The sequence below is a fragment of the Conger conger genome, chromosome 7 (assembly GCF_963514075.1).
Source record: "Conger conger chromosome 7, fConCon1.1, whole genome shotgun sequence".
Lineage (NCBI taxonomy): Eukaryota > Metazoa > Chordata > Actinopteri > Anguilliformes > Congridae > Conger > Conger conger.
The window spans coordinates 13,634,625-13,655,011 of NC_083766.1; the positions used below are offsets into that span (position 1 = coordinate 13,634,625).

The window sequence follows — 20,387 nt, forward strand, 5'->3', positions numbered from 1 at the left end:
TTTGCCAGGGAAGAGTACATACTACAAAGCCACATGTAGTCCGTAGTGCCTTCTTTTCTTACAGTCTAATCCCCACTGGGTTTATAGTTGTTTATATATTATTTGCTGCCTTCTGTGTGTGTACAGGATGTAGACCAATGTGATAACAAACAATAAAATACATGTTTTATTTTAAAAATAAATCATGAATCAAATATTTCATATTTGTAAAACATTGCACATAAAATGACCCAAACAACTATATAGTATGATGATAAAATCCTATAATCATATAATCGAATATGATTATATGCTGCTTAAACTTCAAGTAATAAAATTTTATTAAATCTACACTCAGTGAGTAGACCTATTGGTCTTCTCCTGCTGTAGCCTACCCACTTAGAAGTTTGACACATTGTGTGTTCAGAGTTTCTCTTCTGCATACCACTGTGCATACCACCAATGTGTGGCTATTTGCGTTACTGTCACCTTACTGTGAGATCTGACCAGTCTGGCTGTTTTTGGTCGCAGAACCGCTGCTCACTGGATGTTTTTAGTTCTTTCGCACCATTCTCTGAAAACTCTAGAGACTGTTGTGCGTGAAAATCCCAGGAGATCAGCGGCTTCTGAGATACTCAAACCACCCTGTCTGGCATGAACAATAATGCCACAGTCAAAATCACTTAAATCAATTTTTTTTCCACATTCTGATGGTTCGACATGTAGATTAACTGAAGCTCTTTTTCAGCATAATTTTATGCATTGCACTGCTGCCACATGATTGGCTGATTAGATAATCACATGAATAAGTAGGTGTACAGTTGTTCCTAATAAAGTGCTCAGTGAGTGTATATTGCATATGTGGAAAAAAAATGGATGTGGGTTACTTAGGTCTGTGTAAACAAAGCCTTTGTTTCACATTAAGTTGTCAGGTCAGGAAATAGAGGAGCTGTAATGGCTCCTTGTCATGGCTCCACTGTTGTTAATGTGCGTACTCATGCAGGGTACCTGCAGGGTGCAGCTGGCCATTTGTGCGATGGGACTCAAGTGGAGCGTGGCTTGTTGAAGATCACCAGCTCGTAATAATGCGAATGAAGAATTGGATGTTTTTTGACAACTTTTCTTGCCTATGGGAAACAGAACTCTGACTGAACCCATACATGCTGTGTCCTGAAAAAGAAGGGTCAAAGAAGCGTGCAATTTTATCTGATTTTCAAGAAAGTGCTTCACAAGAAGTAAATAATTTATATTGCCACTGTAGTAACAGCAGGATTATTAGTGTCTTCATTTTTATTTTATTTAATGGAATAATCTATATGTGAGTGCACCGAGTGTACAGTATTGCTTAGATTAGAATTGGCCACTAAACATGCTTCTGAATTCTGAAAAAAAAAAATATATATATATATATATATATATATATTTTTTTTTAAATGCACTTACAATAACTTATTTTTTATTTAGAACAGCCCTTCATGCGTATTTTACTAGTTGCATGAAATGTAAATGTAAATGAATAGGCTACTAAAGAACCGGAGGTTCAGCAGAGGACTTATTTGTTACAATGTGTGTTTCACAATGTACATTTTGTGAAGGAAAAACGTGACGCACTTCAGATACATTCTCATACTACATATGTCACAGGGGAGGACCACTATCTGGTCAAAATGGAATTAGTACCAGAATCGCAATGCCCAGATGACACAGCACATTGAAACATCGTCCGAAATGGACAAATGCTTTGTTTAAAGTCAAAGGTCAAAGTCATGTTGGAACACAGTGTTCCAATGTGCCCCGGTTGTGCTAGCTGCATGGCTCACAGTCTCTGCTTGCTAGTGACATACTGTATGTCAAAACTATGCTGCCTTATAACCCACAAGACAGTGATTTAGATGACGTGTATTTGGAATCTGTGGCTTTCACATATTATCAGTTAAAAAATACTTTGGTAAAAAAATTACTTGCATGGTGCTAAAACACATATTTTTTAATAACTCTTCATGAAGTTTCAAATCGTCCTGCCACTCACATGAGAAGCCAGTACATAAGTGAAAACAAACCCAGCATTCTTGCGAAAATGCAACTATGGAAAAATCCTCATGCAAACATACCGTATGTTAGTTTGTGCCTCGGTCTCTCCTATATATATATATATATATATATATATATATATATATATATGTATGTATATAAATGATTTATTTATTTTAGAGCATCACACTGTGCCTGCTGAAGGATTTACAGTCATTTTGCTCTAATCCAATGTTAGATCTCACAATTATCTCTCTTAACATTACTGCATCCGTATTGTTTATGCAATGTTTGCACTGTCTGTTACAAACTACTTTGTTTCTCTTTTTCACACTATTTATTATTCATACCACCATGGCCCTGGAGAGGCACCTGCCACCATTATGACACTGTTATTATAATCACATTATAAAATTAAGCCTGCAAACAGGGATGAAGGGGGCCAAGCAGTCCAGCAGGTCAGGGTCGCCATGGCAACTTGATTGGATCATGTTAAAAGTGTGGCTGTAAGCACTGATAGCGAGTTTTATGTCAATTGACCAAAGATTGGGTGAGATATGAGCTCACGTCCTATTTGTGTCGTTTGCCTTTGATTTGGCTCTAATGGATTCATATTTTTGAAAATCAAAAATGCATCAGAGATGTTGTTTGAGAGTGGGTCTGAAGATGATCTGTGCCAAGTTTGGTGAAGATTGGACAAAATACGTTGCTGTTTTTAAACATTTTGATCTAGTCTAATATGGCAGTCACATCAATTAAGTTGAGATGACATGTTGTAAAGTCTCAGCTTTGACATTTACCAAGGTATCAGCATACATAAGAATCAGTTTAAGCAAGATACATCAACAGTTATTAGCAGAGACACATTTTGCTTATTGCAGTGCCTCTTAGTGATTAAATGGCACATCCTGAGGAAGGAGTCCTGAATCCATATACCAAGTTTGTATCAAGGCATCAAAGCATCGCTGAGATATGCCCTGAACTTAGTTTTGATGAACAAATGATTTGGGAAATCTAAAATCAATTTTTTAAGTAAACACGTGCATTTTTGCTTATTGCAGTGCCCCCAGTGGTCAAATGATGGAAAACTTTTGGTGCCTTCTCAAAATGTATTTCCGAGTCCAGTTACAAAGTTTGATTGTGATGCAGCAAAGCGTTGCTGTGTTTTGGCAACTTTGCCGCCATTTTTGATTGACTGTAATGGACCATTTTGTCTCTGCCTTGGGATCTCTCAAGATACAACCACACACAATAAACTCATCAACAGTTATTGGCCAAAACACATTTTTACTTATTGCGGTGTCCTCCAGTGGTCAAATGAAGGAAGGGGTGCTGAGGTACCAAGTTTGGTGTCTATACAGCAACGCGTTGCTGAAATATGAGCTCACTTCCAGTTTGCCGACTTTGCCATGGACCCCCTAGCCAGAAGAAAAGACGATGAATAACAATAAGAAAAGGTAGGAATGCACTATGTGCCTACGCAGCTTCTCTGCTTGGCCCCCCAATAATAACACAAGACGAAAGCACAAAACACAAACATTGTAGGGTGCTACCCCACCAACAATAAAACAATATTAAAAGCTCAAACTTTGTGGAGGTGTTTCTTTTCTTGTTTTAATGGTAGAAGAGACTGGGTTATAGCCATGAAGCAAAATGACAAACAATTGCCTTTGACTTTGTATTTCAGAAAAGGATTATTATTTGCATTTAACCTTAGGAACATACACACACCCACCAATTTGCTATGTTAAAATATAAAAGTACCCGTAGAGCTGCCACAAGTAAGCATAGTTTTAGCAAATTGAAATGTATGTAGTACAGTTATTCAGTCTGTTATAAATAAGCAATGTTTTCTACAATGGACGATCTGTCATGCACATTCATTTTGTGGTGCTAATACCATATACATTATACCTCCTTCATATAGCCAGGTAGCATTTTCCCTTAACTTTGATTTACATATGTTCTTTTTGAGCCAAAGTTTTACAAAGGGGAAATAGAATCTTACGCATGAAATTATTTGTAAAATAAAGTTAAGGACAAATGATAATACACAATTCAATACAGACCTATGTTTCCCTGATTAAGTTTATGTCAACTGAGATTTAAAAGGTCTTATTTTGGCTGTTAAGGTTTAGATCCTGGGATATGTTATGTTTAAAAGGGAGCCTGTCACAAAGATCAAATATTCGGTTTTGCAATTTATTTGGGTTTTAGGGAAGTGTTTATAAGAGTGTTGCAGAATGTAATACCCCAGGGTAGGACATTTTATTAATCCATTAATCATTTTTCCCTGCTTTGTACTATACCAGACCAAGGATATTGGATTCTAATTATTAATTTAATAAGGACTCTGTGTGCTCCAGCTGTAAGAAAAATGACACATTATATGGTGACCTCATACCCAGCTGGCATATTTACTCTTAATCAGAACATTTATAACTTCTTTCCGAATGAGCCCACACATGTGCAAGAGTCTCACAAAGAATACTTTGACTTTTGTTATATCCTATGGTGTCTGTCCCAAAGAACACTGCCCTGCAAATGATTACTGCACTTTGAATTCTGGTCTACCCTGTGGCGAATGTGGGTGGCTTGACAAATTTCTTGATGAAGTGCCTTGCTGTGCATACTAAGAAAGCTCTAATGAACTTTGGTTGTAAGCCGTGCCCACAAGATGGCCCTTTAATGGTAATGTCCGTTTAATCACATCTTAATGTACCTGAACACAGCAGCTGCATCCTTGCCCACACAAGACTCTATGCTGCGTCATTAACAAGCTGCTTCAACTGAGAAAAGGTGGCCTGTGCACAACCCTGTCGAAAGTTTTGTTCATTAATCAGTCATTAATTTGCATTTTTGAGCAATTCATTGTGTGTGTTCTCTGGCTAAATAGGTGGTGCACTTATATGACCCTCAACTTGATTTGCATAAAATGGAACATCAAAAAAAGTTTTTCCCCTTTACTAATATAGCATATTGCTTTTAGTCTCATAGGGTTTTGAATCAACTTTATTAGTTGAGCTATGAGACAAGCTATGATATGATGAGAGCTTCAGCATGTATATACGTAAACACAAAATTGACAAAAAAAAAAAAGCAGAGCAACAAAACGAAAAACCATTTTTTGTTGCATAGTGCAGAGAATTGGAATTGGAAAAATTGCACTTATTCATAACTATCAACCTCAGAATTTTCCTTTTTTGTCTTATTTGACATAATACAATTGCAATATAAAATTATCCATCAACCATCCACATACAGTAGATATTTGTGCCATTATATTGTCAGCATGACAAGGGGACCTGGAGTAGAATATTTGTAGGTATGTTCGTTCCCTGTTTCTGTTCTTCCCTTTATTTGGCACACTATCATTGTCACTTGTCAGGCACAAATGAACAGACCTCCACAGGGGTAGAGGTTATTAGAAACTGTTATGTTGTTTGTGTGGAAAGCTTTTGCATCGCATACCTTGTAGATGAGCAGATGTTTTAAAAATGTACTTGTAGGGCATACTTGTCTGTAACCGAAATATGAACTACACTGTGCTTCACTGGCCCATTGCTTATGCCCAGTCCTTACTTCATATCTTAAGGATGCAGTCGAGCTGTCCACCATGTTTAAGGCTTTCCCTCACTGTTTGTGTTCTCCTTTTTTGACAATATCCAATGAATTTGCTGACTGAACCAAATACTGCTCTTGTGGTAATATTGCTCATGTCAGATTTGCAGATTCAACTGAACAGCCAGAAAATTGGAACATCTTGAATTTAGAAGGTAAAAGAAAAAAGTATTTCACCTTTACTTTTACCTATAGATATTCTGTGTACTGAAGGCAATGGTGAGATGAAGCTCATCATGTTTGCAGTGTTTCACTATGCTGAAGCACTTGGAATTGCACTCTAGGTTATGCTATTCACCAGACTGCTTACTGGCAGAGGATATGGACTCGCCCACACTGCTTTAATCAGCTTTTGGGGATTTTTTTTTTGTAACATTTGTAACAAGCCCCACAAAATTATCTGAAAAACTTGGGGAAATAATAAAGGTGCTCTAAATACTCTGAAATACACAGCCATGTCTTCTTCTATAAAACTGCATTGCATATGCATTTGCAAAAGACAGACCTGTATATAAGGTTCACCACAGTCTTGAGAAAATCCCTTTTTAAAAACAGTATTGGTGAATTACTATTCCTCTTTACTGTATATAGTTTGTAATACTTTAACCCCTTAAGTCTTAACCCTGAAGGTTTTTCTTTTCCACATTCATTCCTTTTTTCACAGTGCAATTTTCAGTCACTATGGTTACAAGGTATATAGATTGAAAGTAATAAAACTTACAGATCTATTTGTATGACCTATTTTAAGATGCAATTGCTTTACACAACAGTTCCTTATTTTGTAACTTGTGGGTGGAAAAACAAATATGGGGGACCACACCTTCTCTGCATTTTGGAAATCCACATACTACACAAACTAAGGTAATGTCAGTGTCCTTTTCATGGCAAAGGCCCAGTGAAACAAATTCATAATAGTTTATCATTTTAAAAAACAAATTTGTGCAAAACCTGATGATCCATGTTATTCCAGCATGTTCCAAAGATCATCTTGTGATGTTTCTGAATGCTTGGCTTTTGTCAGTCTTCAAGTGCCCCCATAAATATTCAATGGGATTGCTCTTTCTTGCATAGCATTGAAGTAACTTTGATTTGTTTTCAGTTTTTCAAAATCCTAAAACTTTTTATTTTCATGATATCAGTCTCAGACATTTGGACCCCTCTGTATACATATAGCTTATTATTAATACCTTCATTTTACTAAACATACATACAAAAATACATTACTTTTTCATTAGGCAAGACAAGTATTGCATTTTATGGTCCTGCAGATCATGCTTCAGTTGGTGCTTGGTTAAACTACAAAGGAGGCGTTCATGTGCAGTTTGAATGCCCTTGGCTTTGACTTTGTTAGCTTGCATCTTTTGGGACCTACTTCAAATACTTACAGAAGACTGGCAGAATTGAGCCTTGTTTGTTTCCAACATGTTCTCTCAAGCCACATAATGCTCTGCCAGCAAATCAATCTCCGGGGTTCAGGGATTTTCTGTCTCAGTGTCAACTGACCTTTACAATTTCAGTTTGTTCAGGTTGTTTTTTGCCATTTTAGAAACTATATTAAAGCAAAATGAACAAAACATCCACATCTACCGCATTGAAACAATGTTAAATCCATTAATACAGAATTATGACGGAAAGTATTTAGAGCTTCAAAAAACATTATGTTTCAACTGTTTTAAATAATGTACAGCTATGTAAGCAATGTAAATATAATTTACAAAATTTAGCACATGAAATTCACTTTTTCTTAAGTAAACACTGCAAGATCTAGATAGGAAACATAATAATACAAATATTAAAATCAAGATGTGTGCCTCAAGACCTACAAAATAAAATATTTTTAATATTAAAGAGAAACATTCTAGTTTGTAGATGTTTGAAGAAGATAGCCAGCTGGTCTTCTTTTCTGACTGAGGAAGGTCGTTCCACCATTAGGTTAGAGAAGAGCTAAGGCTGCAAGGAGCAGCTGGCAGGGTTTTGAAGAGATGGACCAGCCAGCTGGCTGGAGGCTGCTGAACCGAGAGGTTTGGTCGGAGTGTATGGTACAATCATTGTCTGAAGATAGGAAAGGGCCGAGCCATTCACAGCTTGGTACGCCAGGTTGGGTGATTTGATTCAAAGGGAAGCCAGTGAAGTGTGTTTCATAGTGCCATTCAAATCAAATGCTAAGCTATTTTGCAAAAATTTACCTTATTTGTCGATATGTTTGTAAGTCAAGAAAGCAGCCTGGCAGCTTTTCCGAAATGCCTCTGAGTTGAAACATGCCAATGCTAAATATTACTTACATTCTAATCATACACTGATAAATTAAAGATTATTCAGTTTATAATCTATAAGTATAAATGATCTGTGTCATGGTGATGCAAGCACTCATTGTAGGTTGCTCTGGATAAGAGTGTCATCTGAATGTGCATAATTTTTTTATGTGCCTGAAGAACCAATTTCAGGGACAATTAACCCTGAAATACGAATGAATCGGGAATGGAAATAATTTCTAATTATAAAACATTAGTACTTTTTTGTAAATGGTCAAAATACACCAGTTTGCAAATCATAAAATATTGTAATTTATAAGCTGCTCTGCAATTGCGATATTTAATTGGTATATCAAAATCCCACATTGGATTGGATTATGTAAACCAACAGGCTAGTTTATCATACAGTGCCAAAACTTTCTAAATGTTTTCTCTTTGTATTATTTTGGAACTGTACATTTTTTAAACTAATCTTGCTTTAAAAAGAAATGTCATGTTTAACGTTATACCATTTAGAAGTCAGGTAAGCTTCTGTTCACTTAGATATTAATTGAAAAAGGCTTTTGATCTTCTACTGTAGCCCAATACTAAGGGTGGTGGAAGACTGCGATTCTTCAGGTTATTTGAATCCCTGAAGCTTTCATATTATTCATCCATGTGAAAATGTTGCCATATTTATTAAGTCTCATTTATGACCCATAATGTAGTATACTGATAACACATTTACAGGTATTACTCTTAAAATACATGAACTGTATTTAATTTAATCCTATTAGCAATTGATTTGTTCCCATGTTTTCTATCATAAATGACACTATCCATCCCTTAAACATAATTTCTTAATCACCTTAATGAAAAGTACACACAACACACAATTCCAAATATTATTATTAGAAAACGTGTACGTGCCATTGTATGAAGTTTATTATGGACTCCTTTTATATTATGAACAATAGGATTTAAGATTTAGTCAATAACTTTCAGGCTTGTCTCAAAAAGAGAGTAACATCAGTATGGAAGATCTGCAAAGTGCTGTTTCGGCCTGCATCTGTTCCTCATTGTGTGAGGTGCTCGAAGTTCTCTTCTGAAGGACAGAAATAATTAACTCAATGCTTCACGAACAATACACTGTGGAGATGCTGCTTGAAAACTCAATTAGGCCAGGTGCATACAGTAAGCACACTGGTAACATATGCATGGCCTGCCTCAGTCTGATCTTGCTGAAGTGTATTAACTGACCTAAAGTAACTCTTCTTCTGTAGAGGGGATCAAATGGGAGTCGCAAATAGAAAAGCTATTAGGTTGTGCTTAATTGCCTTTTACAAATTAGGAAGGAAGTGTTGCTAATACCAACATACCAGGGGAATTACTTATGGGAGCGCGTGCAGTTATATTTTATTATGCGACTGGTTAAAACCAGTCTAATTTTGTCCATGTTCAAATCCAATAGAGTTGTCAACTGCATAAAAAAGTGGATACTGACTGGTCTCCAGGTTATTAAAATATAAGGAAAGCAGTTTTATGTCCTCTCTTCCTTTTCATCTTCAAAGCTAGTCATCCTAGTCATCCTGGGAAAGGAAGTTTGACGAACAATTGCTACATGTCATTTTTATTCTCCAGAATACCTTAACCTCAAACATCACTGTCACATGTTTTTAAATCCGCAATTAAAATGATGAGGCAATATTTCATTCTGTCCTGTTATACATTAGGTGGCTCGGTATATTATATTTGTCCTTGTCTAAAGATTCAATTGAGCAGGATATAAAAATGAATTAGAATTAAATCTCAGAAGTGGCTTATCAACAGGGACCGGGCCAGGGGCTGCTGGCTGAGAGTGGAAGAGAAAGTCAATTTAGTCACATCTGTTCCGCATGCTTCCATTTGTCTGTTACAGGGGCTAGCTTGCTATCATTCTCCAAATGTTGGGAATGTACTGAAATATGCAATAATGTCTGTGCTGAGGCACAGATGCAATAAGCCAGCGCAAATGGGTGACATGTAGTCTGGTCCTCTGCAACGTTGTATGCTATTTCCACAGACACACATCAGAGATTTACAAAAACAGTAAAGCCTAAGATCGTGTTATAACTCCGTTTAATTAAGCCTCGCACGGCTGTTAGTAAGAGGAGGATGTTTCATTGTGTCACAGTTTGACAAAGTTTTTCACTTTCCAACTGGCATCATTCATTTTCCAATGTGTCTTTCGCATTCTCCCCGTGGCATACTAGCCTGATCCCGCATCTTCTCGCCACCATCTTACTTTGATCACACGGTTGATTTTACCTCCAAGAGTTTAGAACTCTGAACTTTCTTCATTATTGTTTTATTTCGACCTGAAATTTCCTGGCACCTCCAGCAATGCTCCTTCCATTGAGAATTTATTATATTTCCGATCAATTTTGAAAAACTCGAAATTTAAGGTTTGTACACTTCTGTCAACTTGTGTATTTTCCATAGCATTTATGTGCAGTTGCAAAGCCATGTTTATGGTGTAGTTTGCAGAGAGGCTGCTAATGAGTTAGCTTTCACAAACTACTAAACTGTGTCTATATTCTATTTCACCAGGTCTCTAGCACAAAAACAAAGAGGCTTTCCAAAATGGTATAGACTGTCTATAGAGTAGCCTGTGCATGCTCACTGATCACAGCCCTACTGTAAGGTTAGATTTCACATTACAACAGCTGGTCAGATTTCAGAGAATGATGCTTCAGTTTGTGTTTGTAGTAAACCCTTTGGCCTTTTATCTGACTGTTTGAGCAGTTTATCTTAACCTGACAATCTCTGGGGAATACCTTGGCTTTTGTAGTTTTCAAGCAGCACCAAACAGTGATGCAAATGCTTACCTGCAGCACTCTGTACTGTGATCTTCCATTTCATAAACACAAAATATTTTATTTCTGATGACAAGCCATCAAAACTACTACTCACAGGGATCAGGTATTATCCTTTAACTGACATCCATAGCATGATTTGATGCAAATTATTTTGAATGCAAATATTGGAACCCTCAAAGAATGGAGATTGACAGTTGAAATACGAATGGTGGTCTCCGAAGGTCTGAGGATATCTAAAAAGCAGATCAAGTATAACAAAATGTATATATAAGTATTTTTAGGTTTGCTTGGCTTACCACAGCAATACATTTTTCTGTGTAATCTCGCATTCATGCTGCTTTCATCCATCACCACTAACTGCATATGCCAGGTAATATCCACATCAACAATATTTATCTCAGCCCAATGCATGGGTGGGCATAGAGGGGCATATCTGTCTAAATATCATGCCAAAATCTTATTCACTTACCCCAATCATTTATGAGATCTTACATTTCAGCTACATTGTGAAAAGTCTCGTCAAGTTTTTTTTTTTTACTGAAAAACATTCAAATTCCACTTCGACCCAGGTGTGTTTGCACAAGCATTGACACTAAAATAGGGCCCTTTGAGTTAGTAATGGAATAGGTCATTTTAAACCCCATTTGAAAGCTTAAACTACAATCCAAACCCAAAGCATAACACTGGCTTGCGAGTTGCTTTCAATGGGAACTCATTCCTGCAAGTGGTTGCCAGGCTCTTTCATAACCTTTGTGTTTGTGCACAATGTGGAATCTGGCTGTTGTAGCTTCAAGCGATGTCAATCAATGAGTCTTAGTAGTAATGAGTAACATATTTATATTGCAGCTTTGCCGTATATTATTGCAGTGTAATTACTCAACACATTAGCTAGGCCAACTATCACTAACTAGACACCTGTACAGGCTAATATTACGGAATATGTTGGAAAATTTGACATTCTCTTCTAAGCTTGCTAGCAAGCTTATCTGCTTTCTGCTCAACACATCTGCTAACCTAAACTAAATGTCTTTACACACAAATAATATGTAGCTCTAAAGTCATAATTTCTAAAAAGACCTTTTAGCAATGCTACCATTAAGTGGATTCATTTATTCATGTTTTTTTAATTAACTATATTTTTATACTGAATATTTATATTCAAATAGCTATACTATTTTATTATTTATTAATGGCATTTGGCAGACGCTCTTATCCAGAGCGACATACAACAAAGTGCATACCCATAACCAGGGATAAGTGTGCTGAAAGATCCTAGAGGGAAGCACCAACTGCTACCTGTACAACAAAGAGAAGGATCGGGGCCTTTTTTTTATTTTAATTTTTTATTTTATTTTTTTAAACAAACAAACAAACAAACAAACAACAAAGCAATAGTGACCAAACTTAACTAGCTAAACACTGCTTACCTAGCTAACTAAAAATACCAATGTCACTCAGGCAAGCAGAGATACGGGCTGAAACCTGTGTATCAGATGGTGGGAACGAGATGAAGAGTTGGGTATCGTCCACATAGCAGTGGTAGGATAGCCCATGTGCAGTGATCACAGGGCCAAGGGAACGAGTGTAAAGAGAAAAAAGAATCAGGCCTAGGACTGAGTCCTGTGGCAAGGGGCCGAGGTGTCGATACCGTACCAGCCCAGGCAACCTGGAAGGAGCGACCAAAGAGGTAGGACTCAATCCAGTCCAGGGCTGTGCCACAGATGCCCGTTCCTGACAGGGCGGACAGGAGGATGGAGTGATCCACAGTGTCGAAGGCTGCAGAGAGATCTAGAAGAATGAGGACAGAGGAGAGGGAGGCTGCTTGTGCGGCATGGAGTGACTCACTGACGGAGAGGAGCGCGGGCTCTGTTGAGTGGCCAGATCTGAAGCCAGGCTGATGGGGGTCTAGCAGGTTGTTGTTAGAGATGAAAGAAGAAAGTTGAGTAGAAGCGGCTCATTCTATGGTTTTAGATAGAAAAGGAAGAAGAGATACCGGGCGGTAGTTCAGGATGATGGAGGAATCCAGAGTAGGATTTTTTAGCAGTGGAGTGATGTGGGCCCTCTTGGAGGATGCTGGAAAACAGCCAGAAGACAGGGAGGAGTTGACAAAGGAGGTGACAAATGGGAGAATGTCAGGTATGATAGTCTGGAGAAGAGAAGAGGGGATAGGGTCAAGGGCACAGGTTATAGGGTGGTGGGAGAGCAGGAGTTGAGAAACATCAGAGTCTGTAAGGGGGGAGAAAGTGGAAGGGATGGGCCTAAATATACTGTATTATCATTTAAATCCGCTTTTAGCAGGAGTGTGAGAGAGAGCTTGTGCCCAATTGAGTGAATTGAGAGCAGCTGGGAAATAATTTGTCATGTATGAGTCCTTGGATTCTTCCTTTAGCTGTGCATATAAAGATATATGATATAAGAATATGGCAACAGACATAGCATTTTGATGGGAATTTAAGGTATAGGTGTTTTTGTCCTGTTTTATCCATTATATTATATTACATTACATTGCAGGCATTTAGCAGATGCTCTTATCCAGAGCGACATACAGTGCAAATCGAACACAGGGACAAGTGCGATGAGGACCATATCCACAGGATCCACAATTTCTCCATAATTATGCAATATACACTCAGTGACCACTTAATTAGGTAGAACAAATATTTGAATGCAAATATTTATACAATAATGCTCATTTTTAATCTGCCAATCATGTGGCAGCAACTAATTACATAAAAGCATGTAGACATGGTCAAGAGGTTCAGCTGTTTGTCAGACCAAACATCAGAATGGGGAAGAAATGTTATCGAAGTGATTTTGACCGCGGAATGATTGTTGGTGCCAGACAGGGTGGTTTGAGTATCTCAGAAACGGCTGATTTCCTGGGATTTTCAAGCACAACAGTCTCTAGCGTTTGCAGAGAATGGTGTGAAAAACAAAAAACATCCAGTGAACAGCAGTTCTGTGGCAAAAACACCTAATGAGGTCAGAGGAGAAGGGCCAGACTGGTTGAAGCGGACAGGAAGGTGACAGTAACGCAGATAGCCACACATTACAACAGTGGTGGTCTAATAAATACCTAATAGAGTGCTTACTGAGTCTATGTTGATCCAAAATAATATACCTGTTGATAGAGTTGTATTTTCCATAAAACATTAATCTGTCTCTGTTAGCGAAGGCACTCTAATGAAGACTTAGGCTGTAAGATGTTCATCTGCTATGGCTGTTCACAGAAATGTCCCTGTGGGAGCTATTCCTTCCACTTTGTAGTAAATCATTAAACTTCAGAGTTAATGGTTTTACAAAATTACTGGCTAGGGAATTGGTGGTTTTATACATTTGTCAAATCCTTTTCTTGCTCACTCTTTTGTGCAGATTTTCATATATAGGTCATTTCATTTAAGCTCTAATCGTATACGCATATTCAACACATTCAAAATTGTTTTTATTGTTTATTTGGCACGTACTCAAGCATGTACAACATATATCTCAAGCCAAGAGAGGCCCACAGCAGAAAGCACAAACCTGCACACTCTTATTTTTAGTCAGAATATGCATCTCTAAGCACTGCTTTGAAATGCAAGAATAATCTGGAACATTTTATTTTACAGGCTGTTACTAACACAATTGCCCGGTATGTACTGTACCCAGCAAATACAGGGTCATTAAAATAAAGCCTTACCAAATAATCTGCACCTCTGTGTCAATACCCCCAATTAGTAGCTCATTTTAAGTTTTGTTCTTCCATTGCTCATTTACCATATATTGCTGTAGCTACTCATAAGCAGCATACACACATTTCCTGGTTATTATGCTATGGTCACAAATGTAAAACCGTTTCATATGTAAATATAAGCATTCTGTAATAATACATTGGGAAACGCAATACATTTGTTGCTCTTCTGATGGTAAGTTGTGTCATGAGGTCTTAAATGGCATGAACATGGACTACCGTGCAGGCCCAAGTGCTTCAAATGAGAATGGAGGACATGCTCCACAACGCTTTGAGCAAAAGTTGGCTAAATTTCCACATGAAACTTCGCAGGAATCAAGGCGTTTATTAATGAGTGAGCAGCCATAACAAAAAATAAAATCAGTCACAGTGGCTACGAGTTGCTACGATTAGCAATTAATTAGCCAAATTGTTCAAAACCTCCATATCACAAACAACAGCATTCATAAGATACTAAAACATTGGAGGCTTCAGTGGGGAATTTGAAATGAATATTTTGTGTTTGCAAATTGCAGGAAAGTATGAAGATATTATTGAATGACGGCTTAGATCATTTGTTTCCTAACAGAGTAGGCTTGGGCTGCTACTGTACCATCTCTGCCTGTTCAGAGCAAATCAATGCACGAAGGATACAGAGGTGTTCTCCTGACACCTTCACTTTTTGGCTTTGTTCTGTGGAGTGAGAAAGAAAAATGGTAGGTTCCACTCTGACCTCTTTCAATACTTATTGAACACAGAATAACAAATAACGCGTACAATGATGAAAAATTTTCCTCTGATTGGTGTTCATATGGCAATAGCACCATTGTTACATTGAGTTTCCAGTGGCACTGAATTCCTCTGCAAAGAATTTTACACTGAATTCATGAAGTAGCATCAAGACAGTCATTATCATCTGTCCTGTTCTAACCCACACATCTGAGTAAAGCATCTCTTTACTGAGACCCAGCATGAGAAAACACACTGTCATATCATCCTCTCATGAAATACCTTTAAGCTGATTGTTCTTTGTGATTAATTAGTTGGAAGCTCAATGAAGGCAGTATTTCTACGTTCTGATTCTTCATTTGCATTTAAGTCACACTACCAGTAGCTACCGATTTTTTCTGCAGTCTGTTTGATAATGGGTACTATTAGCATATCATACTTGTGTGGGATATCCTAATTTTGTGTGTGGGTGTGTGTGTGCGTGTGTAATTTGTATTTTTTGTCTTCCATTGCCACAGGATTTTCTTCAATATAAGCGCTGTTTCATCTCAAGGGTTTATTCTGGTAATTAATATAATAATAATAAAAATTACGGAATAGAAAATTTAATCAGCCAGAGTCATCGGACATAATGATGCAAAAAAAAATAAAAAAATAAAAAAATAAAGCATGTAAATACAATTTACCCAAAATCCAAACCCAAACTTTATTCCCCAAAATTCAAAAGCATGTGTGCATATAAACAAATGTATAATTTGTGTTGTATTCTGCAATAGCTTTCCATATCCCTTGACCAATCACAGTTTTATTTAGTAATCAGATGACCAAATAAGTGAAGCGCAAGCATTGTTCCCAGCATTACCTGTTTAATACAAATCCAGTGTTGAGGTGCAGTGTAGGTGCTAGAGCATGTATATTTGTTACTGATGTTAGATATGTAATCACACAGCTCTTCAAACCTACAAAGGGCTGTTCTTTTGCTTTTAATTTTATAAAGTCCATTTCTCCTTTTTCAGTACTTACACAAAGGTTTTTAACGTCTACATTAGCCCCAGCTGGATGCATACATAATGAAAGAAAGGCACACTCATTTCATTCTGCCCACACAACCGGTCAGATTTTAAATGAATAACTGTCGACTGAAGTGATTTAAAAGCTCACGCTGTAGGACAGTGTCTAAGAACAGTACGGTATAGCTGAATACAGAAACTCAGGAGAAGCCTCCCTCTTCATTACATCTTGCCCTTACTAACATACTAGTTGGAATAGCAGCCGAAGTGGAGTGGTGGGAGAACGACTCATAGCAGCTTCTCGGCTCCGTCTGCTTGCCTTCTGTTGTCGCCTATGCCTGGAGCCATGAAAAGAGAGAGTTCAGATTACTTCTCGTTTCTCACAGGATCGACTGCCACCCTGGTCTCAGACACTGCGGGATGCAAACAGGTGGTTTTTGGTACACGCGACAAATAAGAATTGGCTGCGTCAAGGGGTGAGAAACCAGAGCAAACATGTCAATGTTTGAGGAAGAAACCAGGGAGAAGGGCTTTGGGTTTGACAGAGAAACCAGTGAAGGGTCCCGGGTTTGAGGTGAACTAAAGGGGTGGGCTGTCTCTTTTCATTTGACTGCATATGTTCCATGTTCCATGTTCCAATTAAATTATTTATAGTGCCTTAAGCTTCGCACAAGCTGTGCAGATTTGCTATTTCGAGGTTTTGTGTTGCATTTCGTTCTTCCGAGGGGATGAAAGATGTTTATCCCGAGGTTGCTGTTGAAACCGTTGTAAACAGTATAACAAATGTATCCTCAAATAGCAAAACCTCTGTGCTATTTTCAGTATTGATTACGGAATTGACTAGTGACGGTAATCCTGTGTAGTGTGTACACAGCATCTCACTCTTAGGTTAATTATATATTAATATAAATCTGATCATGTAGAATCTCCAATGATATTATTTTATAAGCTGAGATATACTCAGAACTGGATGTGAATTCACTGTAACATACATAATATATGAGCTCGCATTGCAACTTAGCTTGTAACCTAGTGTTATTATTAGTGAGTAAGATGATGAACTCTCAAATTAAGAACTTTTTTTTTAAATGGCTGTCTAAATTTTCAGACTTGAACCTGAAGGAACATGTGTGGTTCAGATTGCAGAGGACAGTCCACAAGGGCAGACCAAAGGCCCAAAGATCAGAACGAAGATCTCTGCCCGATATGTTCACCAATCTCATAAAACACCATGGAAGACAACTCAGTAATTCAGTCATGTGAAGATGAAAACCAAGTTACACTTGCATACTAAGCCAGTGTGATAATTACATCCAGTAAGGCAACATTCACAAAGATATTGTGCTGACTGAAATTACTTTTTTCTTTTTATATACCCCTTGAATAGATAGATAGGGTCAGCATTTTCTTTGCTACACATGAGTCCTGCGTGAGGACCTGAGAATCAATGCTGATGGCAGTGATTTATTTATTTATTATTTATTTTTTTGCATTCTCCCTTCACATAGTTTTATGGAGGCTGGAATACTATCATTGCCCTCACATTGAATCTTTTCCTGTTTAAGACAAAAAATCTTAATTGTTCCTGAAAATAAAAGGCACGTTTTTTTGATACATTTGTCGCAAACCCAAAATGAATCTATGGATGAGCTTGTTTAATTATAGAAATATACGTTTATTTACAGTCATGCCAAATAACTACCTTGTTCTGACACACAGCTCATAAAACTTCACATTAATGTAGCAAGATGCGGCATGGAATTATGGATAATCAAATGCTGTTGAAAATGCAAGTTGTCTGTGTCACACAACTGAAGTGAACGAGAGCATATTGAAGAAGTCGAGTTCTTGCAGACTGTGCAAAAGGAATAGATGGGAAGCCAGTGTTCCACCGCTCATCCAGTGGAGTTGCAAAAAAGTGTCAACTTTGCTGGTGGGAACAGTCAATGTAAATGCCAAGGGAAATAAGTTTTTACACTTGGAGAATTAAAATGTACTAGTGTTCCGCTGACACAGTGCTTTAACTACATGCACTATATCTTCGACTCTCATTACTTTCTGTCTAAGTTCACCATAAAGTCCAATGGGATAAGTAAAGGGCCTTTAATATCAGCCATGTTTACCAGAATGAGAACTTTGTGCATAACTGTCACCCAGGAGAGCGGTTAAAAAATGTGAGGATTATAAGTTATATGAATACAACTGCCCAGTATGTGAGTCATAATTTGCCAGCATTCATTATTAATCAGATGTTTATTAAAATATATTCAAATGGAGCGAATTCCAACACGCCAGAATTAGCACCGTTCCCTTTCACTTTCCGTGCCATGCTACATTGCCAATGCTGCTCATTTTCTTGAAAGCAGGGCAATTTGGTAATTGTTCACTCTATAATAATCTTTGTGGCATGTTATTAATCATGACTCATCATTTTGCAGATCTAAAGTTAGTAAGATGCGTGTCACACTACATGCATCCAATAATAATTATTTCATTGCACATCATTCCCTATGTATGTCTAGACTTCATTGGCCATTTCCTTTCATGCGTTAAATACTGTATAAATATCAATGTGGGCCAGAAAACCTCCCAATACCCTATATATATTCATAATGTCACACAAAATCATTCAAAATTACTTTATGTATCATATTTGGTGAGAAATGACGTTACATTAAAGGCATTTGGCAGACACTCTTATCTAGAGCGACGTACAGTTGATTAGACTAAGCAGGAGACAATCCTCCCTTGGAGCAATGCAGGGTTAAGGGCCTTGCTCAAGGGCCCAACGGCTGTGCGGATCGTATTGTGGCTACACCGGGGGATTGAACCACCGACCTTGTGTGTCCAAGTCATGTACCTTAAACACTATGCTACAGGCCGCCCTGTAGGTGACCAGCTATGCTAAGAGGTGACCAGCATCAAAAGCATCTTTAATATATAATGGTAAAAAATAAATATTGGAAATATTTGTACGGTTATTATTGTTCATGACTTACTTGCCAGTGTATGTGTGCATATTTCTATTCCCTTATTTCTCGTTCCAGGAGGAAACTTTGATCTCATTTGTTTGCCAAACTAAGGATAAGAAGTTTGGACAGAAAGGTAGCCAAGTAAGAGATGGGGAAACTATTTAACACGATGTAGCTAGCTTACACTCTCAGAAAGAAAGGTATAAAAAGTGCCTAAAAAGATACAAATTCTTATCACAAGGGTTATACAGTAGGTACATATAATGGTACCCCTAGCTAGCAATATATCATTAATTTGTACCTTTTTTGCTTGGAAAAGGTAGTCAATATTATCCAGCGTTGTTGTACTTTCAGGGTAGATTTTGGAAATGTGTTCCATGAAGCACAAAACTTTACCTACAACGTACCTTTATTTCTGAGAGTGTAGCCTCCTCATCTTTTATTTGGCTGGCTTTGTGTCCAAGTAATTTATCCTTAGCTATTTTGGTTCATCCTTATGATCGATCATGCTCCTGGTCATGAATTTGGGTGTGAATGATCCTTGTGCAAAGCAAAAATGTTAAATTATATTTTATTCCACGATTTTTGCCAACCCCCAAACTAATTTGTTGATCTCCTGTCGATAACCGGTCATGCAGACGATGGCAGACACGTGACTCCTGCGACTCGTCATTCCTATTCTCGGTATTTTCTCCGGTGGTCTGTTCGCAAAAACACTGTCCATCTTTTGGAGTATAGTGCCTACTTTATTCCAGTTTGTTGCTTCCTAATCCATGCTTTTTATTTAATGAAATTGTCAAAATGAATTAAAAAAAGTGTGAGAATTCCGAGAGACTACAAGAATTAATTGTAGCAAACCTCCTGAGGTTTGGAGTAGAACAGGAGCTGGGAGAATAAATGATTGCTTTCTAATTGAAAGCTGGCTACCCATTAGGATCAAAGGAGCCTTCAGACTCGAAGTGCATTGAACCTGAGTATTACTGGCTGCCTCCTTAATTTAAATGGCAAAGAATGTATAATGATTTTAATTATTCTGTCCTTATTGATTTTCAAACATCAAACATTTCCCACATCATTTTGCTAATCCAGGGCACAACCAAGACATGACAAAGCAGGCTAGGACAATGTTGGATCTCTCATACAGTCTGTAGGATCAGCCTCCAGATGGATTGTTGATTTTTTTTGTTTTTGATAAGAGGCCTGTGAAGAAGTTTAAACTGAAAATGTGCAATGTCCAGAAGGAAGAG

General features: G+C 37.6%; 1 protein-coding gene across 1 annotated transcript in view; it reads left to right on the forward strand.

The window, feature by feature from the left end:
- LOC133133774 (X-linked interleukin-1 receptor accessory protein-like 2) overlaps positions 1–20,387 on the forward strand; it is a 142,798-nt gene that overhangs the window by 24,532 nt on the left and 97,879 nt on the right. The window lies entirely within an intron of this gene.